At 45.7% G+C, this 22,598-nt stretch overlaps 1 protein-coding gene across 2 annotated transcripts in view; it reads right to left on the bottom strand.

Moving 5' to 3' along the window:
* The window catches only part of agtr1a (angiotensin II receptor, type 1a), a 39,574-nt gene that overhangs the window by 4,756 nt on the left and 12,220 nt on the right, over positions 1–22,598 (bottom strand). Inside the window, exon 1 of one of the 2 annotated variants that reach the window (XM_073041555.1) lies at positions 2,445–2,547. The exons of the other annotated variant lie outside the window; for it this stretch is intronic. The gene's annotated coding sequence lies outside the window, so the exon portion shown is untranslated. Of the gene's footprint in view, positions 1–2,444; positions 2,548–22,598 lie in introns of those variants that run through there. 2 annotated transcript variants of the gene reach the window in all.

Here is a 22,598-nt window from a genome sequence, read left to right as displayed (position 1 = left end):
GTTACTGTCTCACATCTCCAGCTACCTGGGTTTAATCTCAGCCTCTGGAGTTCTCCTGTGTGGAACATGCATCTTACATCTATGATTGCATGGGCTTTAACCTGGTGCTCTGGCTTCATCCTGAGAGGAGCAAGCTGGTGGGTTAATTGGCCATTGTAAATTACCCATGGTATGCAGACAGGGAGAAGAATCTAGGCCAAGATGCTGGGAATATAGGGAGACTGAGTTGCAGAATGAGATTGTCTTGTAAGGACATACGAAGAAAGATGGCCTTCACCACCTACATTTTTTCCCTTTTTAATCATCACTTAACCAGGTCCCTCAGCCTGCCACGTTTATGCCCCCATAGTGATTATCTACACTGCACTGTAGATTATATGATAAGAGGCAATACTGACAGAGTGGACAGCCAGCACCTTTTTCCAGTGAGCAAATGGCTGATATGAGAGGGCATACATAATTTTAGGTGGATTCTTTACACAGAGAATAGCGGGTGTATGGAACACCCTGCCATGAGTGGTGGGAGGGGCAGATATATGAGGGACATTTAAGAAACTCTTGGATAGGCACATGGATGAAAGAAAGGTGAAGGGCTATGCAGGAGGGAAAGGTGAAACTGATCTTGGAGAAGGTTTAAAAAGTCGGCTCAGCACTGTGGACTGAAGGACCTGCACTGTGATGTACTGTTCTATGTTAACCCTACTTGCCCTCATCGTTTCTGTTTCACTCTGCCAGGTCCACTTGCAGTCACCCTGCTTCTGCCTGTGGACAATTACTGTTGTGTACTCCTGGATTCGTTGTCCCCTCAGTCTGTGCATCCCAGCTCCAGCTTCACCCTACACAGTGCACTGGTCCCTCAAACTTTCAGGTCCGCTCTAACACCACACTCTCAGGTCCTCTCTATGCTGCCTGAGCTCCATCAACCAGGTGCCTTTCCAGTCCGTTTGATCTCTACTCCAACATCACCCTTCCAGATCTGATTCGTATCCATCTTGTGCCCAATTTGTCAGGGCCACTCCAGATCATCCTGGCCCCTCTGCCCTTCTCCCCACTGCCTGCTATCCTCTTGCCCCACGGCATTCCCTCTAACTTGGCTGGTGCGCTGGCTCGTCAGCTTGCATCACTTCATATTGCTCGGCCCTCTTCCAGTCACTGCTGTCACTACTGCTGTGCCTCCCTTGGGTAAGTTGTGCATTTGCTCCATCCCATTCCTGCTTCATCCTATCTGGTCTGTTACGCCATCACTGTCCACATCTCCATTGCCTGCACCCTTTGAAGTCTGTCTGAGCTGCACCTCAAGGTCTAAGGTTCTGACTGTCCATACACTTCAGTGGAAAACAGGGTTGGCCAGGATGTGAAGCCTCTATCCAAACAGGTCCTGGCAATTTCACCCAAGGGTAGAACGAAACCTCCGTATTTCTACACGGCTCCAATTAGAAGGATCACATGTTTTTGGTAATGTGGCGACCTTGCCATTCATCCCGAAAAGATATAACCTGCGGAAACCCTAGATGAAACGCCACCATCGAAACTGGAGAATAAAACGAATTGGTGGGATACCAGGTAACGTAAAGGTAGAGTTGACCTTGAAGAGTATGCTGACAGATGGATTAGGTTGTTGAGAAAGCGCAGGAGCCAAAGTGCCACACCTGCCCATTCACCTCCTCCCTCACCTCCATTCAGGGCCCCAAACAGTCCTTCCAGGTGAAGCAACATTTCACCTGCGACTCTGCAGTGGGCTGTCTATTGTGTTTGGTGTTCCCGATGCAGCCTCCTCTACACTGGTGAGACCCGTCGTAAATTGGGGGACTGCTTCACCGAGCACCATCTGCTCCATCCGCCAAAAGCAGAGTTTCCTAGTGGTTCAACTTTTTAATTCCCATTCCCATTCCAGTTCTGGCATGTCCATCCATGGCCTCCTCTTGTGCCAAGATGAGGCCACCCTCAGGGTGGAGGAACAAACATATTCCATCTGGGTATCCTCCAGCCTGATGGTATGAATATTGATTTTTCCTTCCAGTTAAAAAAATTCCCTCCCCCTCCTCTCCTTTCCAGTTCCCCTATCTGGCCTCTTACCTCTTCTCACCTGCCTATCACCTCCCCTTGGGTCCCTTGTTCCCTTTCTCATATGGTCCACTCTCCTCTCCTATCATGTTCCTTCCTCTCCAGTTCACCAATCACCTTCTAGCTACCCTACTTTCCTTCCCCCGCCTTTTCATTCTGCCATCTTTCCCCTTCCTCTTCAGTCTTGGGCTCACCCTGAAACGTGGACTGTTCACTCTTTTCCACAGATGCTGCCTGATCTGCTGAGTTCCTCAAGCATTTTGTGCATGTGTGTTGTTTTGGATTTCCAGAATCTGCAGGATTTCTCAAGTTTATGACATAAGCTACTTGCCTTCTTTTGAACCAGAACAGAGGTCATGCTGAAGTGTTGTACACCCTACCTTGGTCACAGCTAGAGGATTGTGTGCAGTCCTGGTCACTGCAATACAAGGAGGACATGAAATAAACCAGACTGGTCTTTCAAGAAGATGATCTGGGCCTGTGTTCCTTTACTCACAAGCCGTGAATGTCTCTGCGTGTCTTAAGAGTCAACCACCTCATCCAGGCATAGTAAGAACATCTTATATCCGAGTCACTATTTAACAAAAAACAACTTTACAGCCACTCCAGATGGTATTTGAACATTTAGTCTAGAGTTCAATGATTCAGAATGCTGGTTGCTAGTCCAGTAATTTAACACTATGCAACTCTGGCCCTAAATTGCTCATTTTAGTTCAGTTCAGATCAGCAACAACGTCTCCTCCACAACCACCATCAGCACTGGTGCTCCACAAGGCTGCGTGCTGTGCTTAGTTCCTTGTCCTGCCCGCCTTCTACCTATGACTGCGAGGCTAAATACAGCTCCGATTACGTGTTTAAGTTTGCTGACCACACCACTGTCGAGGCCGAATCAAAGGTGGTGATAAATCAGCTTTTAGGAGGGGGATTGAAAATCTGTTTGAGTGGGGCCACCACAACAACCTCTCGCTCAATGTCAGCAAGACAAAAGAGCTGATTATTGGCTACAGGAGGAAAGAAGCCGGTGGTCCATGAGCCAGTAGAGTCAGAATCAGGTTTAATATCGCTGACATGTGTTGAGGAAAAGAAGCTGTTCCTGAATTGCTGAGTGTGTGACTTCAGGCTTCTGTACCCCCTTGCTAATAGTAACCTGTGCAGTAGCCACTCCACCAACCCCATACGAGATAGTAATGCAGCCAGTCAGAATGCTTTCAACATTTCAGCTGTAAAAGTTCTCGAGTGTTTTAGGTGACAAACCAAATCTCCTCAAACTCCTAATGGAATATAACTGCTGTCTTGCCTTCTTTATAGCTCCATCAATATGTTGGGACCAGGTTCGATCCTCTGGGGTATTGACACCCAGGAATTTGAAACTGCTTTCTCTCTCTCCACTTCTGATCCCTCTATGAGGATTGGTTTGTGTTTCTTCAACTTACTCTTTCTGAAGTTCAGAATCAGCTCAGGAGATCAGAGGTGAAGAGAGTCAGCAACTCTAAATTCCTCGGCATTATCACTTCAGAGGATATATCTGGGTCCATTGAGTAAGTGGCATTACAAAGAAGACATGGCAGTGCCTCTACTTTCCTGGGGGCTTACGCAGATTTGGCACATTATCTAAAACTTTGACAAACTTCTCTTGATGTGTGGTGGAGAATATACTGCCTGGTTGCATCATACCTAGTATGGGAACACTAATGCCCGTGAACAAAGAATCCCACAAAAAGTACACCCCAGTCCATCACAGGTAAAGCCCTCCCCAACGCTGAGCACATCTACACAAAACACCGTCGCAGGAAAGCACCACCCGTCATCAGGGACTGCCACCACCCGTCATCAGGGCCTGCCACCACCCGTCATCAGGGACTGCCACCACCCGTCATCAGGGACTGCCTCCACCCATCATCAGGGCCTGCCACCACCCAGGCCACGCTCTCTCCTTACTGCTGCCATCACGAAGCAGGTGCAGAAGCCTCAAGTCCCACCCCACCAAGTTTCAGAACAGTTACCACCCTTCAATCATAAGACCATAAGACCTAAGATATAGGAGCAGAAGTAGGCCATTCAGCCCATTGAGTCTGCTCCGCCATTCAATCATGGGCTGATGCAATTCTTTCAGTTATCCCCACTCCCCTGCTTTCTCCCCATACCCTTTGATGCCCTGGCTAATCAAGAACCTATCTACCTCTGCCTTAAATGCACCCAATGACTTGTCCTCCACAGCCACTGGTGGCAACAAGTTCCACAGATTTATCACCCTCTGACTAAAGTAATTTCTCTGCATCTCTGTTCTAAATGGACAATCATCAGGCTCTTGAACCAAAGAGGATAACTTCTCTCACCTCATCACTGAACTGGTTTCATAACCTATAGACTCACTTTTCATTACTCTACAACTCATGTTCTCGATATCTATTGTTTATTTATTAGTATTTTTCCCTTCTTCTGATTTGCGTTTGCACTTTGGTTGCTTATCCATCCTTGCCATGTGTGGCTTTTCATTGATTCTGTTGTGCTTCTTTGTATTTAGTGTGAATACCAGCAAGAAATGGATCTCTGGGTAGTATATGGTGACATGTACATACTTTGATAATAAATTTACTTCGAACTTTGATCTTCTGATTATTAATTCTCTGATTTAACATAGGGGTATTTCAGACTTCGTGTCACGTTAAAGAAATAAATGCAAACTGTTTTCATTCTGAAAAATCTAACGCTGGTGAAGTCTGCATCAGTTCTTGATATGTCTGGGGGATAAATCTTCACCCCGAGCAGATACTAGCAGCAGATTGTGAATGGTGGAGGCCTCGGACGCATGTTGTTTGCTGAAATTAATATGTGAAATACTGAGTGACGAACAGTTCAGGGTTCAGACCCACAGCTGTGCAGCTAAGAAACAACACCTTCTCACTTTGAACCATGCTACATTACAGGGTTGCTCCAACAGAATGCAAGGTTGAATTGTTGGAACAAATACACCCATCAATCTGGCCTCAGGATTGATGAATTGGGCCAAGGGCGTACAATTAATGGCAGGGTAGTGCTTGGGCTATCTTGGGAATTTTTGTTCAAGCCTGATGTCATAATTTATTGATCACTCTTGTGCCATGTGGAGAACATAAATTCCTTCCCGCAAGTGACCCATTAAAACAAACCACAGAATGTCATATCTCCATAAGTCAAAGCAAAACATAAAGCTGAAATGAAAATAAGTGATATTTTCCTTTTATCCACAAGGGATATCTGATTTGCAGCACAGTTAAATTCACCATTCATTGTTTTGTTTTAAAGAATTTCTTTATGTAAAGGAACATCAGAAACCAACCCTGCACAAGTGCCTGTCAACTGATCATCAGAATGCAATCCATTTTCCTGATGTCTCCATTCTTCTGTTTCGATCTCTCTCTGCAGAGGGCATATCTACTGGCATTAGGTGAATACAATAGCACTGATTGCAAGATTATGAATTTGAAAGGTTGAACTCATCAGCAAACAACAGCCCAAAGTTTCCTGAACAAGGTCTGATTGTCTCCTAGTTATCATGAGAAATTGTGGTGTCAGAAATGGACTGAATGCGTCCAAAAGGTTGAAATGTCTGAGCGGTGGTGCTGTTACAATCCCCAATAATGAGTCACTAAAAATGACAGGATTCAACTGCTCACTGACTCCGCGAAGTACATTTTACCTCCAAGATTATATATAACTGGAGCACAATGATGTTCTTTAGCCTGGCCGCTCTGGGACTGGGTAATGCAATTGGTCACTCCCTGCCCTTACACATTTTTGCATTAGACAGTACAGCGGGTCCTTAGACACTCTGAGTCTGGATGGTACTTTAAGTCATGCACTGTCCTCTGTGACAAGCTGTACAGTGGTGTCAGGAACGGGGGCAGGATTGGACCCAAATGCAGGACGCAGACACTGAAGTACTAGGGGTAGGACAGGATGGGGATGCCATGGCATGTGAGGGGTAAGGCAGGTTTGGACGAGGCGGGAGGATCCCAGAGTTCGGACGAGGCAGGAGGATTCCTCATGGCGGGCTGCATGGATCCCGGGCAGGGTCACCTCCCAGGCGGAAAACACAGAGGCCTGGGCCAGTTGCAGACACCTGGGCAGGTGCAGGGCACAACCCTTAGGGAGCAATAGGTGGAAAGGGCAGAAACCCCTGCTGGCCAGTGGCAATCCGGCCGGACCTGTCCGATGGAGGTAACGGATAGGAAGCGGCAGAACCCCCGCCGGGCAGCGGCAGTCTGGCCGGACTGGAGGCAAGGGACGAGAGGCAAGGGATCAGAAAGAAGCTGGGTCCAGGGTGAACAGCAGGACTACCGTGAATCACTGGTAAATTGGGAAAGGTAACCGACAGCATGGCAGCGCAAGCAAGGAGAATAAGGCGTAACAGCGGGACCAACGCACAGGAGAGAAGCAGGGGAACAAGACCAACCGGATAGAGCATATACAGAACAGTCCAGCAACCAGGGCAGAACAGGATTCCGAGCAGGGTGGCAACCAGGGCTGAACAGGATACAGACAGGATTCAGAGCTGGCGGTCCAGGTACAGAGCGGGTTAAACCAGCTTCGGAGTAGGACGACCCCAAAACGAGGCTCAGACCCTGAGCCCCTTATAAACACCTGCCCCCTAATAGGCAACAGGTGTACCTCCTAAGCCAATATGATCCAATGGCTCTGTGTGACAGGAGGGCTGGCTGCAAGGCCCGGAGCCTGGAGCTCACGGACCGGAGCAAGACCAGGAAGGCGGGCTCCGGACCGGACCCCAACAAGTGGGCATACAGAACACTTGCTTTAACTGGTTGTGGTACCGTGTCCCAGCATCAACCCCTCACCTTTTCAACCATCAGGCTTCTGAACCAGCATGGATAATTTCACAACCTATGGAATAACTTTCAATGACTCTACAATACATGTTCTCAGTATTATTTATTTATTTAACTAGCTAGCTATTTGTGTATTTATTTATTAATTATTTATCTATCTACAGTACCATGTAAAAGTCTTAGGGGTGTGTGTGTGTGTGTATATATATATATATATCTGTGAGAGAGATGATTGATAGGTTCATGGCCTAAGGTAGAAGGAGTCGATTTTAGAAAACCTAGCACATTTATTTTTCAACATAGTCCCCTCCTACATTTACACACTTAGTCCAGCAGTCGTGAAGCATACAGATCTTGGACCTCCACAGCAGGGGTGATTGATAAGTTTGTGGCCTAAGGTAGAAGGAGATGAGTTATACAGCTCTCGTTAAATGCACACGCAGTTCAACTCTTTGAGTGATTATGCAGAAAGTTTGAAGTGGATAACTCATCTCCTTCTACCCTAGGCCATGAACTTATCAATCACCCCGATGACTTATTAACTTCAAACTTGCTGCATAATCACTTGAAGAGTTGAACTACATGTGCATGTAACGAGAGCTGGATAACTCATCTCCTTCTACCCTAGGCCACAAACTTATCAATCACTCCTCGTATATAGCTAGGGTGCATAAGCCAATAAGACATCTGCACAGTGCAGTATATGTCAACATGGAACGGGGCGGTGGGTGCAGACTCACCCAGCCCTGAGACACCAGATGAGGTGATCTGATTCCAAACAATTGGTTTATTGTTCATTACAGAATGTCTCTCTGGTGCTTCCAGTTCCCTCCCTTCTCCCTTCCCCTTTTCACAATCATGAATCCCCTCTCCCTGCCCCCTTCCCACTCTCAGTCTGCAATGGAGACCCGTATCAGAATCAGGTTTATTATCACTCACACATGTCATGGAGTTTGCTTTTTCTTTCTTTGCGGCAGCAGTACAGTTCAATACGTAAAATCACTACAGTACTGTGCAAAAGCCTTAGACGCCCTAGCTATATATAGATATGCCTAAGACTTTTGCAGAATACTGTATTTCGTTATTATTTTATTTGCACTGTTTGTCTTCTTTTGCACATTGGTTGCTTTCCAGTCTTTCTTTTCATTGATTCTATTGTATTTCTTTATTCTACTGTAAATGCCCACAAGATAATGAATCTCAGGGTAGTATGTGCAGACACATACATACTTTGACAATAAATTTACTTTGAAATTTGAACTTTGAAGAGTCAGGCATTAGTAAAACCCTGGTTAGGGCCCATCATGAGTACTGCATTTAGTTGTTCCCCTAAAAGGAAGGCTGTGGAAGTTCTGGAGGAGCTGCAGAAGATGTTTGCCTGGATGCTGTGTCGATGTGAGAGAATGAGCAATGTGGAGAGGCCGGGTAAACAGGGGCTGCCGGAGTCTGAGGGGTGACCTGTTCGAGGAATAAATAGGCTGGCATCCTTTCCTCAGGGCTGAGATGTCTAGCACCAGAGAGCATGCGTTTAAGGTGAGCGGGGAAAAGTTGAAAGAGGAGGTGGGAGCCAGGTTCTTTGAACACAGTGAGTAATGGAAGACTGGAAAGCACAGCCAGAGCCAGGTACAGTAGAAGGGCTGTGAGGCTGAAGATGAACGTGTGGGGAATAGAGTGATGCGGCCTACGTGCTGGCAGCAGGGATTACTTTCACCAGGTACAGGCAGTCCACAGGTTACGTATGAGTTCTGTTCCTAAGTCCGTCTTTAAGTCCGATTTGTACGTAAGTCGGAACAAGTACATCCGGTATTATTTAGCATCAGTTCATCAAACGTTTGTCTTAGTATATAGTATATATTTTACCTTTCTATGCATATAAAACACTTAAGAAACGTATGTATTCCAATAATTAAAACACTGTGTTGCATAGTAATAATTGTAGCTTTCATCGGGGCAGGGCGTTTCACATGCTCCATTATTCTCACTTTATCTGTTATCCTTTAAAATTGTTCTGATCGTTGACTGACTGTAGCCTAACGCTTTTCCAATGACCGATGGTGTTTCCCCTCTTTCCAAATGCTTTATTATTTCCACTTTATTTTCAATCGCGATCACTTCCCGTCAACGGAACAGAAACACTGCGGGCGGCGGGTCCCGGGGTCCGCCGGGTCCAAAGGACCACCGCACTGAGACAGGCTAAATGGGACAAGTGGGGGCTGTGCTGGGTTTGGGTATTTGATCCTCCACAATATTCCACGTGGGAATTTAAACTGGAGGTGGCTGGGTTTTTTTTTTAGGAGGTCAAGTTGTGAGCTCGACATCAACCCAGCACGGATGGTACGGGAGTCACTGGATCGACGTCAACCCGGCACGGGAGCGGGCTGTCACTGGATCAAACCGCCGTTCTTGAGCCCAGCACTGATCTCACTGCGCCACCATCCGACCGGAATGGGGCGGGGGGTGGGGGGGGTGGTGGAGGTGGTGTCAGGGTTAATCTTACTAAGAAAAATTTAAGCCAAATACAAAGTTGAACACTCAACACAGTGTCAACGGTAACGACTTAAAATGGCGGACGGCAGTCTCCTTCTTCGGTTCGTAAGTACGAGTTGTCCGTAAGTCAGACGTTCGTAACTCGGGGACTGCCTGTATCATCAAGTTAATTAGTTCAAAACAACTTTGTGGGGTGAAGAAGAGAACATCTGCAGATGCTGGAGATCCAAGCAACACACATAAAGTGCTGGAGGAACTCAGCAGGTCAGGCAGCATCTATGGAAAAAAGTACAGTCACACACTTCTCACCCTTGCACTGTCTGGACCAGTAAATCACACTCTGTCCTTGCACACTCTGGGGCTGGGAGGTACAGTCACACTCTGGGACAGGGAGGTACAGTCACACTCTGAGACAGGGAGGTACAGTCACACTCTGGGGCTGGGAGGTACAGTCACACTCTGGGGCTGGGTGGTACAGTCACACTCTGAGACAGGGAGGTACAGTCACACTCTGAGACAGGGAGGTACAGTCACACTCTGGGGCTGGGAGGTACAGTCACACTCTGGGACAGGGAGGTACAGTCACACTCTGGGGCTGGGAGGTACAGTCACACTCTGGGACAGGGAGGTACAGTCACACTCTGGGGCTGGGAGGTACAGTCACACTCTGGGACAGGGAGGTACAGTCACACTCTGAGACAGGGAGGTACAGTCACACTCTGGGCTGGGAGGTACAGTCACACTCTGGGGCTGGGTGGTACAGTCACACTCTGAGACAGGGAGGTACAGTCACACTGTGGGACAGGGAGGTACAGTCACACTCTGAGACAGGGAGGTACAGTCACACTCTGAGACAGGGAGGTACAGTCACACTCTGGGGCTGGGTGGTCCAGTCACACTCTGGGACAGGGAGGTACAGTCACACTCGGAGACAGGGAGGTACAGTCACACTCTGGGGCTGGGAGGTACAGTCACACTCTGAGACAGGGAGGTACAGTCACCCTCTGGGGCTGGGAGGTACAGTCACACTCTGGGACAGGGAGGTACAGTCACACTCTGAGACAGGGAGGTACAGTCACACTGTGGGACAGGGAGGTACAGTCACACTCTGAGACAGGGAGGTACAGTCACACTCTGAGACAGGGAGGTACAGTCACACTCTGGGGCTGGGTGGTCCAGTCACACTCTGGGACAGGGAGGTACAGTCACACTCGGAGACAGGGAGGTACAGTCACACTCTGGGGCTGGGAGGTACAGTCACACTCTGAGACAGGGAGGTACAGTCACCCTCTGGGGCTGGGAGGTACAGTCACACTCTGGGACAGGGAGGTACAGTCACACTCTGAGACAGGGAGGTACAGTCACACTCTGGGACAGGGAGGTACAGTCACAGAGGCCTTTTTGCCCAGCACACCATCCGAATCTTCTTTCCCTTTCTCTGTTTCTGGTGGCTCTGTCATTTTCTTTTTCTAATAGAGACATCATTTTCCTCAAAGTATGTTTGGATGCATTGACTCCTACAGGAAAAAGGTATTGCGGGTTTTGGAAAAGTTGAGAACAAGTAATGCTGTGCCCTGCTGAGTATTTTGAAATGTTCTTTATTAATTTCAGATCTCCAGCATCTGTACCCCTTTGATTTTCAGTTTTAAACTTTATAAAGCAAGATGCTTGCTGATAGATTTTGCATTTTCACAAAACTATCTCACCCTTAGTGGCCTGACTGAAAATACATTTCATATGAAAATGTTACACACCGTCATTGAACTTTTAGTCATTTCTCAGTGGTAGATTTGATGTGGCCGATGAACACGGGGCATCATTTCCCAACGGTCCCTTGACCTCTTGTGGATGTGATGGATGATGCCACTTGCAAAGACTCTACAGCCTTTAATGTGTTTTCCGTCTGTCTGAGGCATTTCACTCAGAGATCATTCTGCTATTTGCTGTATCTGGGAAGTTCAATGTGTCAGGAACGTGAAGGCTTTCCACAAATGTGCCACTTCACTGGGGATGAGTAAAGGAAAGCTGCTTGTTCAGTGTTCAAAGGTGATGTGTTCTCAAGGGCTCCTGATACATCATTCGAGCTGAAGTGTGAAAATCTCGATGGAAAGCAGCTGAGCACATCTCATGCTCAAAGCAATTTGTAGTTATTTAGGATGAAAGTAAGGTGTGGGAAAAAAATAATGTTTTAACTTAATAGTTCACTTATAAATGGCTCCCAATATCCAAGGCAGCCTGATAAACTAATCACATGTGTTTCCTAACGATTAATGATAGATTCTCTGAAAAAGGTCTTTAGCAAAATAGAAGTTTGATGTGATGTACTGAATACTCCTGTTGCTTTTGCTTCCGACAATCCTGTACACCACGATGAAGCCACTTTGGATGTTACAGTATATTTAACTAGTAGTTATTACAATCGTTATCAGTTTTAACAGGAGGAGGCAACCTAACTATCAAATTCCTGCTATCTATCCTGCACGGATATTTCTGGCCTTTTGCCTTACATGAAGCGGAAACTAAAAGACATTGAGTTGGATCTTCCAGTGTTTATTCAGTGTAAATTGTAATGCCAATATGAACATTCAGCAAATGAATCTTGACTTGATAGTCTCCCATGCCACTCGGCCTAGTGAGTGCAACACTGCAGAATGGAATAAACCCTGTCATGTGCATTCTTCCTGTTGTGCATGCTACAGATTAGTTACAGAGACCAGTAAGGGAACTGCCTTTTTTCATATTGTTGGTGAGAAATTACTTCAGAACTGCTGGTCCTTTTAAAGTACAGGGCCCATTGTAGGAACTACGGCAGCAAATAAGTGATTAACTCTCTGGAGCTGTCATATTGAGAGCATCTGTGCACATACATCTACTGACGCCTCTGGACACATCTTCAGTGATGTTCCTGGAATCATCGGGTGTTTTGGGTCTTTCAACATCATACACCCTCCTCCAGGTGACCCAGCCGGGGCTGATCAGACCCCAGCTTGTGTCCAGATGGCTAGCTACACATGACTCCATGGCTCCCCTCTCTTGAGCCACAGCCACCTTGAGGCCCTCTCTGCCGCATCAGTGGTACTGTGGATGGCTCTCCTCTTCCTCTCTCCCTCGATGCCCAAATTGCTGAAGGCTCTGGCTAAGGAGCAGGCTGCGAATCCCCTACATCCACCTTCCACTGGGAGACACCTCGCTCTCCATCCAGCCTGCTGGCAGTTGCTGACCAGTCCTGCGTACTTGGAGAGCTTCCTCTTAAAGGCCTCGTCCAAGCGATCTTCCCATGGGACTGTCGGCTCCAGCCTCACCACGCGCTTGGTAGACTCAGACACAAGGACAATGTTGGGTCGCAGGGTGGTGGCTGTGATATGGTTGGGGAACTTCAGCTACCTTTCGAGGTCCACCAACAGAATCAAAAATAGATTCACAGAGGTAGGAATCTGCCCCACTAAAACCACGGCTGAACGTAAAGCTCAGGTCCCGCTTTCAGCATCCAATTCCTAATTTATTGTTATTGGCCTTGGATATTCCCTGTGATAGAGGCTACACAACTCTCTGAGTCAGGAAATGCCAAAGATTCACAATACTCTGCATAACAAAATTTCTATTTGTCTCGGCCCTAAGTGTTTGACCCTGCTTTCCAAGCTGATATTCAGCATTTATAAGAGTATTTATAAGACTCTCTTCATCGGGAGTACCTTGGCCCAAAATGTCACCTGTTTATACACACACAAAATGCTGCAGGAACACAGCAGGCCAGGCAGCATCCATGGAAATAAAGAACAGTCGACGTTTTGGGCCGAAACCTTTTGGCAGGACTGGAGAGAAAAAGCTGAGAAGTAGATTTTAACGGTGGGGGTAGGGGAGAGAGAAAAACACCAGGCAATAGGTGAAATTTGGAAGGGGGGGGTGAAGCAACAAGCTAGGAAGTTGATCGGTGAAAGAGACAGAAGGCCATGGAAGAAATAAGAAAGGGGCGGGGAGGAGCACCAGAGGGAGGCAATGGGCGAGAGAGGGACAAGGAGATGGGAAATGGTGAAGGAGGGTTGGAGGCATTACTGTAAGCTCGAGAGGGACTTGGACAGAGATCAGAACATAAGACCATAAGACATAGGAGCAGAATTAGGCTAATCATCTCAAGTCTGCTCCGCCATTCCATCATGGCTGATTTACAATCCCTCTCAACTCTATTCGCCTGCTTCTTGGAGCAGAAACGGAAAGCGGTATTTTAAAGCTTTCTGTGTTCAGAGTTTGAGAGTTGACAATTCCCCCTCAATACCCAAGGAACTGGACTGAAGGGCACAGCCTCAGAATACAAGGGCATCCCTTTAGAATAGAGATGAGGAATTTCTTTAGCCAGCGGGCAGTGAATGTGTGGAATTATTTAAAGAGGAGATGGATAGGGTCTTGATTAGTAAAGATGTCAAAGGTTAAAGGGAGAAGGCAAGAAAAAGGGATTGAGATGTACAATAAATCAGCCATGTTTGAATAAAGATGTAGCCGAATGGGCTAATTTTGCTCCTATGTCTTATGGTCTTATTGGGAATGAAACATGGACAATTCCTTTACCCTGCACAGATGCAGCTCGACCCTCTGAGTTCCTCCAGCTGCTTCCTCCACCACATTTCAGCAAGTGCACTTGTGTCTCATTCTTGAGAGTTCGTAAGGACAGCCCCTTTTTTACCGTCTTGATGTATTTAATGACGATGAACTAGTGACTAGCAGGGGTTCCCTACCTGGGGTCCATGGACCCCTCAGTTAATGCCAGGGGTCCATGGCATAAAGATGTTGGGGACCCCTGGACTAGAGGATGAGCCAGATATTAGCATCTCTAGGTCATATGGGTTATGGTCTTATAAAACATTAACTGTTTCTCTGCCTACAGATATGGCATGACTTGCTGTGTTCTTCCAACCTCTTCAGCTTTTATATCTACAATTAATTTAATTGGGTGACTGATGCAGCGGTAACATCAGCCATGTTAAGGTAAATTTTGGATGTCAATTAGTGTGTGAAACTGATCACTGGCATAATTTCCAATTATGCATGAAATACAAATGAAAATTGAGTGCCTACTGTATGTGTTTAGTTTTTAAGCTGTTGGGTTTGCTACAAGGTAAGACCAGGTGCTCGTATACTTGTCTCTGAAATATAAGTCTTTCCCCCAGAAATATGAGCATCGAAATACAGAATGATAATGAAGAAGCTGTTAGATCTCAGGACTCCTCGAACTGAAGCCCAGTCTGGCTTTGCAAAGGGCATAATAGACACTATATGGCATTGTACAGAAGATCATGAGTTCTGTTCCGACTTACTGTCACCAGCAAACAGATTATCTACTGCTCATTGCTGTTTGTGGTACATGTCATGACTGTGTTGGCTATTACATCATTCATATCAGAATGGTGAGTTCAATGAGTTGACTTCAAAGCTTTTGTGGGGTTGTGAAAGGAGCTATATGAATGCGACTTTTCTTAAGTTATAAGCATGATTTTCCTGCAGAGTGTGTTTATAGAGTCAAAGAGTTATACAGCATAGAAACAGGCACTTCAGCCCAACTGGACCATGCTGAACAAAGTTAATCTCTTTTGCCAGGGTTTGACCCTTATACATCTAAACCTTTCCTATCCATGTATCTGTCCAACTGTTTTATAAAAGTTATCATTGTACCTGCCTCACCCACCTCCTCTGGCAGCTCATTCCACATACCTACCACTCTTGGTGTAAATAAAATTTTGTTCTTATTAAGTCTTTCCTCTCTCACTTTAAACTAATGCACCCTAGTTCTTGATTCCCCAGCCCTGGGAAAAGACTGAGCCCACTCAACTTATCTATGCTGCTTGTGATTTTTATACATCTCTGTAAGATCACCTCTGAGTTTCCTACACTTCAAAGTATAAAGTCGTAACCTGAACAACTGTTCCCTATAACTTAGCCCCAAGTCCTGGCAACAGGATGAGGTCGTAGGCTGAATCAAAGGTGGTGATGAATCAGCATATAGGAGGGACAATGAAAATCTGCTGAGTGATGACACAACAAGAAGCTCTCACTCGATGTCAGTATGACCAAAGAGCTGATTATTGATTTCAGGAGGAGCAAGTGGGAGACGCATGAGATGGTCCTCACTGGGGGTTTGGCAACTTTGAATTCCACGGTGTTATTATTTCAGAGGACCGCTAAGTGCAGTTATGAAAAAAATCACGGCAGCACCTCTACTTCCTCAGGAGTTTGCGAAGATTCGGCATGACATCTAAAATTTTGACAAGCTTTACAGACGTGTGTTGGAAAGTATACTGACTGGCTACAGCACAGCCTGGTATGGAAAAACCAATGCCCTTGAACAGAAAATCCTATAAAAAAGTAGTGGAATAGGCCCAATGCATGCCGGGTAAAGCGATCCCCACCATAGAGCACGTCTACGCAGAGTGATGACACAGGAAAGCAGCCGCCATCATCAAGGACTCTGACCACATCTCGCTGCCGCCATCAGGAAGAAAGTACAGGAGCCTCAGGACTCACACCACCATGTTCGGGAACCCCTCAACCATCAGGCTCCTGAACCAAAGGGGATAACTTCACTCAACTTCACTTGCCTCATCACTGAAGTGTTCCCGCAACCTATGGACTCAATTTCACCTCATGCTCTCGATATTTATTGCTTATTTATTTATTCTTATTACTTATTTATTTTCTTTCTTTTGGTATTTGCACAGTTTGCTGTTCTATGCATACTGGTTGTCCTCCCTGTTGGTGCAGTCTTGCATTGATTCCATTTTGGTTATTAGATTTATTGACTACACCACAAGAAAATGAACATCAGGGTTGCAAACAGTGACATATATGCACTTTGATAACAAAATACATTTACTTTGAACTTTGAACACCCTTGTGAATCTTTTCTGCACTCTATTATTTAAATTAAAGGAAGAAAAAACTTGAGATACTATCTCTATTTATATTATTTCTTTTTCATCAGTAAAAACAAAGTATTAGAACCTAATGGAGGGATATTTATACTGGGTTGCAACCAGCCCCTCAAATGGAGTTTTGTTTAACACCCTTTTCCTCCAGTAGAACACTTAATTCTTAATATTGCAGAATGCGGGGTTATTGTCAACAGTAAACATAAAGAAAGATACTGCAGATCAGTTTTGTCACATATACATCGAAACACGGTGAAATGTGTTGTTTTGCATCAACAACCACCACAGTCTGGATATGTGCTGAGGGCATCTGCATCTATCTGCCAACGTTGTACTTTCAAACTAACCCGTATTATTGTGGAATGTGGGAGGAAACCAGAGCACCTGGAGGAAATCGACCCAGTCACAGAGAGAACGTAAAATCTCCTAACAGACAGGGGTGGGAGTTGAACCCTGAGCACTGATCATTGGCACTGTAATTGGGTAAAGCTAACCACTGCTACCCCGCCGCACAATTCAAATTCAGATCAATTGTAAAATCCACCAAGGTACAAACTTTGTGCATGGCTCACTAAAACAGATGAGCTTCTCCACCAGAACCTTGCCGTATATACACTGCCTGAGTTCATTTAGAAGCTGCTGACGAAGTTGATAAGTTTCCACTCTCCCCGGACTGTACGGAACTTCATGTTCCTGCAGTACACCGGATCCGTCACCAGGTGTCAGGCTGCTCCCAGCGCTGTGACTGAAAATCAAACTGAGCGCACTGGCTGGAAACCTGAAATAAAAGCAGAAGGGGCTGGAAAATCAGAATTGGCCCGATGGAGGGTCTTCGACCTGAAACATTGACTGTTCCTTTTTCCATAGGTGCTGCCTGGCCTGCTGAGATTTTCCAGCGTTTCCATTCCAACGGCAACCACCAGCCAGCAGAAACTGATGAGCAGCCGAAATTGACTTTCATTCAAGCACCAGGTAACGGCAGAGGGAAAAATAAAAATCCCGCACGTCTTTTCTTCACAGTTGTGAAGGAGGTCTGAAGAGCAGGGGTAGTTTTGTGAGTGGAGGTATTAAGGGAAATAGGTAGGATCGGGGAATGAAGAGGATCAGGGAAGGGATGGGGAGAGGTTGGGGAAGGGGTTGAGGGGTTAGGGGAGGGGATAGCGAGAATTACTGAGTAACTCAGATCAAGCCGATCACCACAGAGCTCGGCGTCAAAGGCCCGGCTGAATGCCAGCATCATATGGTCATGGATACCTGCAGTGCCCTTCAAACCACTGCCACTATGCTGGCCATCTGTACTAACCCCATTTTATCCTCCCCATATTCTTATCAACCTCCCCCAGACTCTTCCACTCCGCACACTAGGGCTAATTTACAGTAATCGATTAACTTTCCAATCCACACGTCTTCGGCATGTGGGAAGAGACCAGAGCATCTGAAGGAAATGCGTGGGTTTCACGGGGAGAACGTGTGGGCAGGGTGTAAAAGCAAGGATGTAATGTTGAGGTTTTATAAGGCACTGGCGAGGCCTCACTTGGAGTATTGTGAGCAGTTTCTGGGCTCTTATCTAAGAAAGGATGTGCTGACATTGGGGAAGGTTCAGAGGACATTCACCAAAATGATTGTGGTAATGAAAGGTTTGCCATATGAGGTACAATTGATGGTTCTGGGGCTGTACTCCCTGGAATTCAGAGGAATGAGGGGGGAATCTCAGTGAAGCCTATCAAATGTTGAAAGGCCTTGATAGAGTGGATGTTGAGAAGATGTTTCCTATATTTGGGGAGTCCAGGATCAGAGAGGACAGCCTCAGAATAGAGGGACAACCATTTAGAACAGAAATGAGGAGGAATTTCTTCAGCCAGAGAGTGGAGAAACTGTGGATTTCATGGCTGTGGAGGCTAAGTTATTGAGTGTATTTAAGGCAGAGATTGATAGATTTTTGTCAGTCAGGGCATGAAGGGTTAGTGGGAGAAGGTGGGAGATTGAGGCTGAGAGGGAAATAGATCAGCCATGATGAAATGGTGGAACAGGCTCGATGGGCCAAATGGCCTAATTCTGCTCCTGTATCTTATGATGTTATGGGTTGAACTGGAATATCTGGCACTGTGAAGCAGCAGCTCTACTGATCTCATCAGTCATCATGAACAACGAACTATGAACTCAAATTATTAACTATTCGGCTTCATTGGTTAAGAGTGAAGGCAGGTGAGATAAACTGAGGGCCAATTCATCACTAACACTGTATGTAGCCTGTATAATCCCAGGATCCTTGATCATGATGTAAACCTTGTTCGAGAACAACCAGACAACCTGACTTTCCCAACAATAACAATGAATGCTAGAAACACACAGCGTGTCTGACAGCATCTGCGGAAAAGAAGACATTTCAGGTCAAAGACCTTTTTTGTCTTTCTTGTCTGGGGTAAGAGAGAACATAAATTAGTTTGAAATTCCCAAGTGACTGGTGGGGGGAAGAATAGGACAAAAGAAATCTGTCTGACAAGGTGAGGCAAGGGTTACTTTAGGGATAATAGAGTACTGAATGGCTGTGGAAGCCAGGGGGTCTGCGACCGTAAGACCATAAGACAAAGGAACAGAATTAGGCCATTTGGCCCATTGTGTCTACTGTGCCATTCCGTCAAGGCTGATTTATTACCCGCCTCAGTACCATTCTCCTGCCTTCTCCCCATAACCTTTGACACCCTGACTAATCAAGAACCTATCAACCTCTGCTTTAAATACACCCAATGACTTGGCCTCCACAGCTGTCCGGCAATGAATTCCACAGATTCACCACCCTCTGGCTAAAGAAGTACCTCCTTATCTCTGTTCTAAGTAGATGCCCCACAATCCTGAGGTTGCGCCCTCTGGTCCTAAACTCCTCCACTATAGGAAACGTCCTCTTCAGATTTATCTATCACATGCTCAGTGAAACACACAGTGAAGGGTGCGACCCAGCACACCCAATGAATGACCACGTCTAGCTTCGCTTTCTTATTGTTTTACGTAATGGAGCTCAAAGCAAGCATGAGCAACAACATGGCATTTTCCAGTTGGAAGTGACACACACTTCCAGATCAGATTCTGGTTCTGCTACTTAAATTTATGTATACTTGGAACACTACTGTATATTCTGCGTTCTGTATTGCTTTTCCCTTGTACAGTATTATTTTGATGCACCCGTGTGATGAAATGATCTATACGTTGTCACGATGCGTGCTGGCAATATCAGAACCCAAGTGCGGAGGAAAGACAGACTCTAATGTAGAGATGGCGACCAGATTTTATTCATAGTAATCCCAAAAGAACATCTGTGGCTCGGCTGAGCAACACCGCGAGAAGCAACATTCTCAAAGGTAGGACCTTGTGATTAGCGCTAATGGGGCATCCGCTTAAATAATACAAGTAACACTAAATCCCTCAGCCTAGCAAAATAAGCTTAACAAGCTTAAACAGAAAGCATCAGGGGACCACATTACAAGGAGTGAGTTGCTCGAGAAGAACACAATGAACTCTAAACACTTAACAACTCTCATTGAACAACAATTAACCATTTCAGGTGCTGTAACAGCCCAAGAGCCCAACGCTCTCTGGCACCCTACGCAGGCCTGAAGAACTTATCACATAAGTATGGCATGCAAAACAAAGCTTTTCTTTTAACCTCAGTGCATGTGGCAATACTAAACCAATTTAACCATTTAGATTTTGGTTGTCACATTTGCTCCATGAAATCATTCCTTTTGTTGTTTACACCTGTCTTTCACCTTTTCATACTCTTTTGTTTTCTTCATAAATGCAAGAAATTTAAAAAATGCTGGAAATCCTGAATAACACACACACAATGCTGGAGGAACTGAGCAGGTCAGACAGCGTCTATGGGAAAGGAATTAAAGTGTTGACATTTTGGCCTGAGACCCTTCATCAGGACTTTTTTCTTCTCCTTCTGTAATTCCTATGACCTCTCTTTAACTCTCTGCCTATCAAAGTTTGATGGATGGTTCTCATTGTTAACTCTGGGTCTCTCACCACAGATGCTGTCCAACCAGCTGAGTATTCCCTTCAGTTATAAAAAAATTTATTTTTCTGTCTCTTCAGGATTTGGTTTTGTTTCCTCCAAAGTAAATGGCTCCAACAACTGCTGTTCAATCCTCACCTCCAGTGTTCTCTGCGCGGAGTTTTAACTCTCTCTGAGACTGCGTGCGTTTCTTTCGGATACTCCACTTTCCTTCCACACCTCAATGATCTGCATGTTCGTGGGTGAGCTGAACGCTGCAGGTTGCCCCAAGAGCATTGGTAAGTGGTAGAATTTGGGGGTGGGGGGAGTTAAAGATCAAAGATCAGCTTGCAACGTGACATTGGGCAATCTAATCTTTGTCACACGTCCATTGCAATGCTTCGTTTGAGCCAATGACTGACACAGTCCAAGGAATGTGCTGGGAGCAGCCTGCTTTCCGGCACCAACGCAGGCCTGTCCACAGCTCACTAACGCTAACCCTAACGCTGAGAAAACCGGAATACCTGTAGGAAACCCACGTGGTCACAGTAAGAACACTCAAACTCCCTAGAGACAGCAGCTGGAATTGAACCCCGATGGCTAACCACGAGGCTACTGTGCCGTGAATTGATGGGAATGCAGGAAGAACGAAGTGGGATGAGTGTAAAGTGGGTGTGGGATGATACAGAATTGATCTATGATCCCCTGAGTCATTTCACAGTGTCGTAATCTTTCTGATAAGTTGCCACAGGCACCCGATGCCTGGTGATTAGGAGAAGAACAGCAACGTTTTGCAAAATTTAATTGAATGAAAATAACGTTTTCCAGATTATTGTTTCTTCTCTTATGAATAAACAAGCACAAAGTGATTGGCAATTTTAAAAACATGGGCATGCTTTAATTTCAATGTTCTTGACTTTTTTTGGCTCATAACTGTTATTATATTAATGAGTTGTATTGTTTTTGGACGTGCTGCTGCTTTTGACGCTAATCCATTCGAGTTCACACAACCTGCAATTGGTCTTCATACCAGCGATTGTCTTCTGGCCAAATGGTGTTTCCAGGGTAACCAGGCTCATACATGGTAACGAAAGCATCTTTAACAAATATGCTAAGTGCGGAGTAGACCGCATAACCCTAGGTTTGGTCGACGGTGTTAGTCTAGGGGAAGACTCTCTCCAGCCTGTCAAACTTGTGAAATCTCGTTGTGTGGATACTGCATGATGTTTTCCACTGTTACAAAGCAGTATCACGAAATAACAAACAGTACACCATATGCAATTAAACAATTTAGCTTTATAATTCTTAATTTGACTAGAGGGTTAGTGAAGAAGATAAAAAGAAAAGGGCCCATTTTAATGAAACCATCTAATGTGCATGTTGGAGCTCACGGTTTTCCTGGCAGTTTGTTCTCCATTGATTTCCCCTGGGAGTCGTTGATTCCCGAGCCCATGTCCACTCAGTCCTGCAGTCTACAACCTTCTCTCTCCATCTTCTACCGAACAAAAGCCTGCAAATTCCTCCCTCTTGGGCACACAAGAAAGAAGAACCTTGCCTCCTTGGACACCGCACATTCCAAAGCCCTCGTTATCTCCAGACATAACCCGAACACACTGCAGCTACAGAGAAACCACTGCATCAGCAGTGAAACCTTTCCCATATATATTATTATATTAATGAGTTGTATTGGTTTTGGACATGCTGTTGATTTTGACACTAATGCGTTTGAGTTCATGCAACCTGCAATTGTGTTTCCAGGGTAACCAGGCTCATACATGACAACAAAAGCATCATTAACAAATACGTTAAGTGCAGGAGTAGGCCGTGAAGCCCTTCAGGCTGCCACTGCCATTCATCATGATCATAGTTAATTTTCTACCTCAATTGTCCGCCATTATCCCCATATCCCTTCATTTCCTTAACATCCGGAAATCTATCTAATCCTGGAGAAACTCAGCAGGCCAGGCAGCCTCTACAGAGCGGAATAACAAGTCGATGTTTCAGGCCGAGACCCTCCATCAGGATCTAATGAAGGGTCTCGGCCCAAAGTGCAGTCTCTTTACTCCTCCCTGTTGTGTACATATATATATTAAATAAAGGCACTCACACGGGAGATGGCTTTTAACTGGTGTGTTTACTTTGCGGTGAGGGAGAGAGAGGGAACAATGCGCAAATGTAGACAACAGTGCACACGCAGACAACAGATCAGTACGTAGTGCTAACGGGAGATAGATAGATAGATAGATAGATAGATACTTTATTCATCCCCATGGGGAATTTCAACTTTTTTCCAATGTCCCATACACTTGT

This window comes from Hemitrygon akajei, chromosome 3 (genome assembly GCF_048418815.1).
Source record: "Hemitrygon akajei chromosome 3, sHemAka1.3, whole genome shotgun sequence".
Classification (NCBI taxonomy): Eukaryota; Metazoa; Chordata; class Chondrichthyes; order Myliobatiformes; family Dasyatidae; genus Hemitrygon; species Hemitrygon akajei.
Note: the sequence above shows the minus strand (reverse complement) of the source record. Positions and strands in the feature narration are given on the sequence as shown.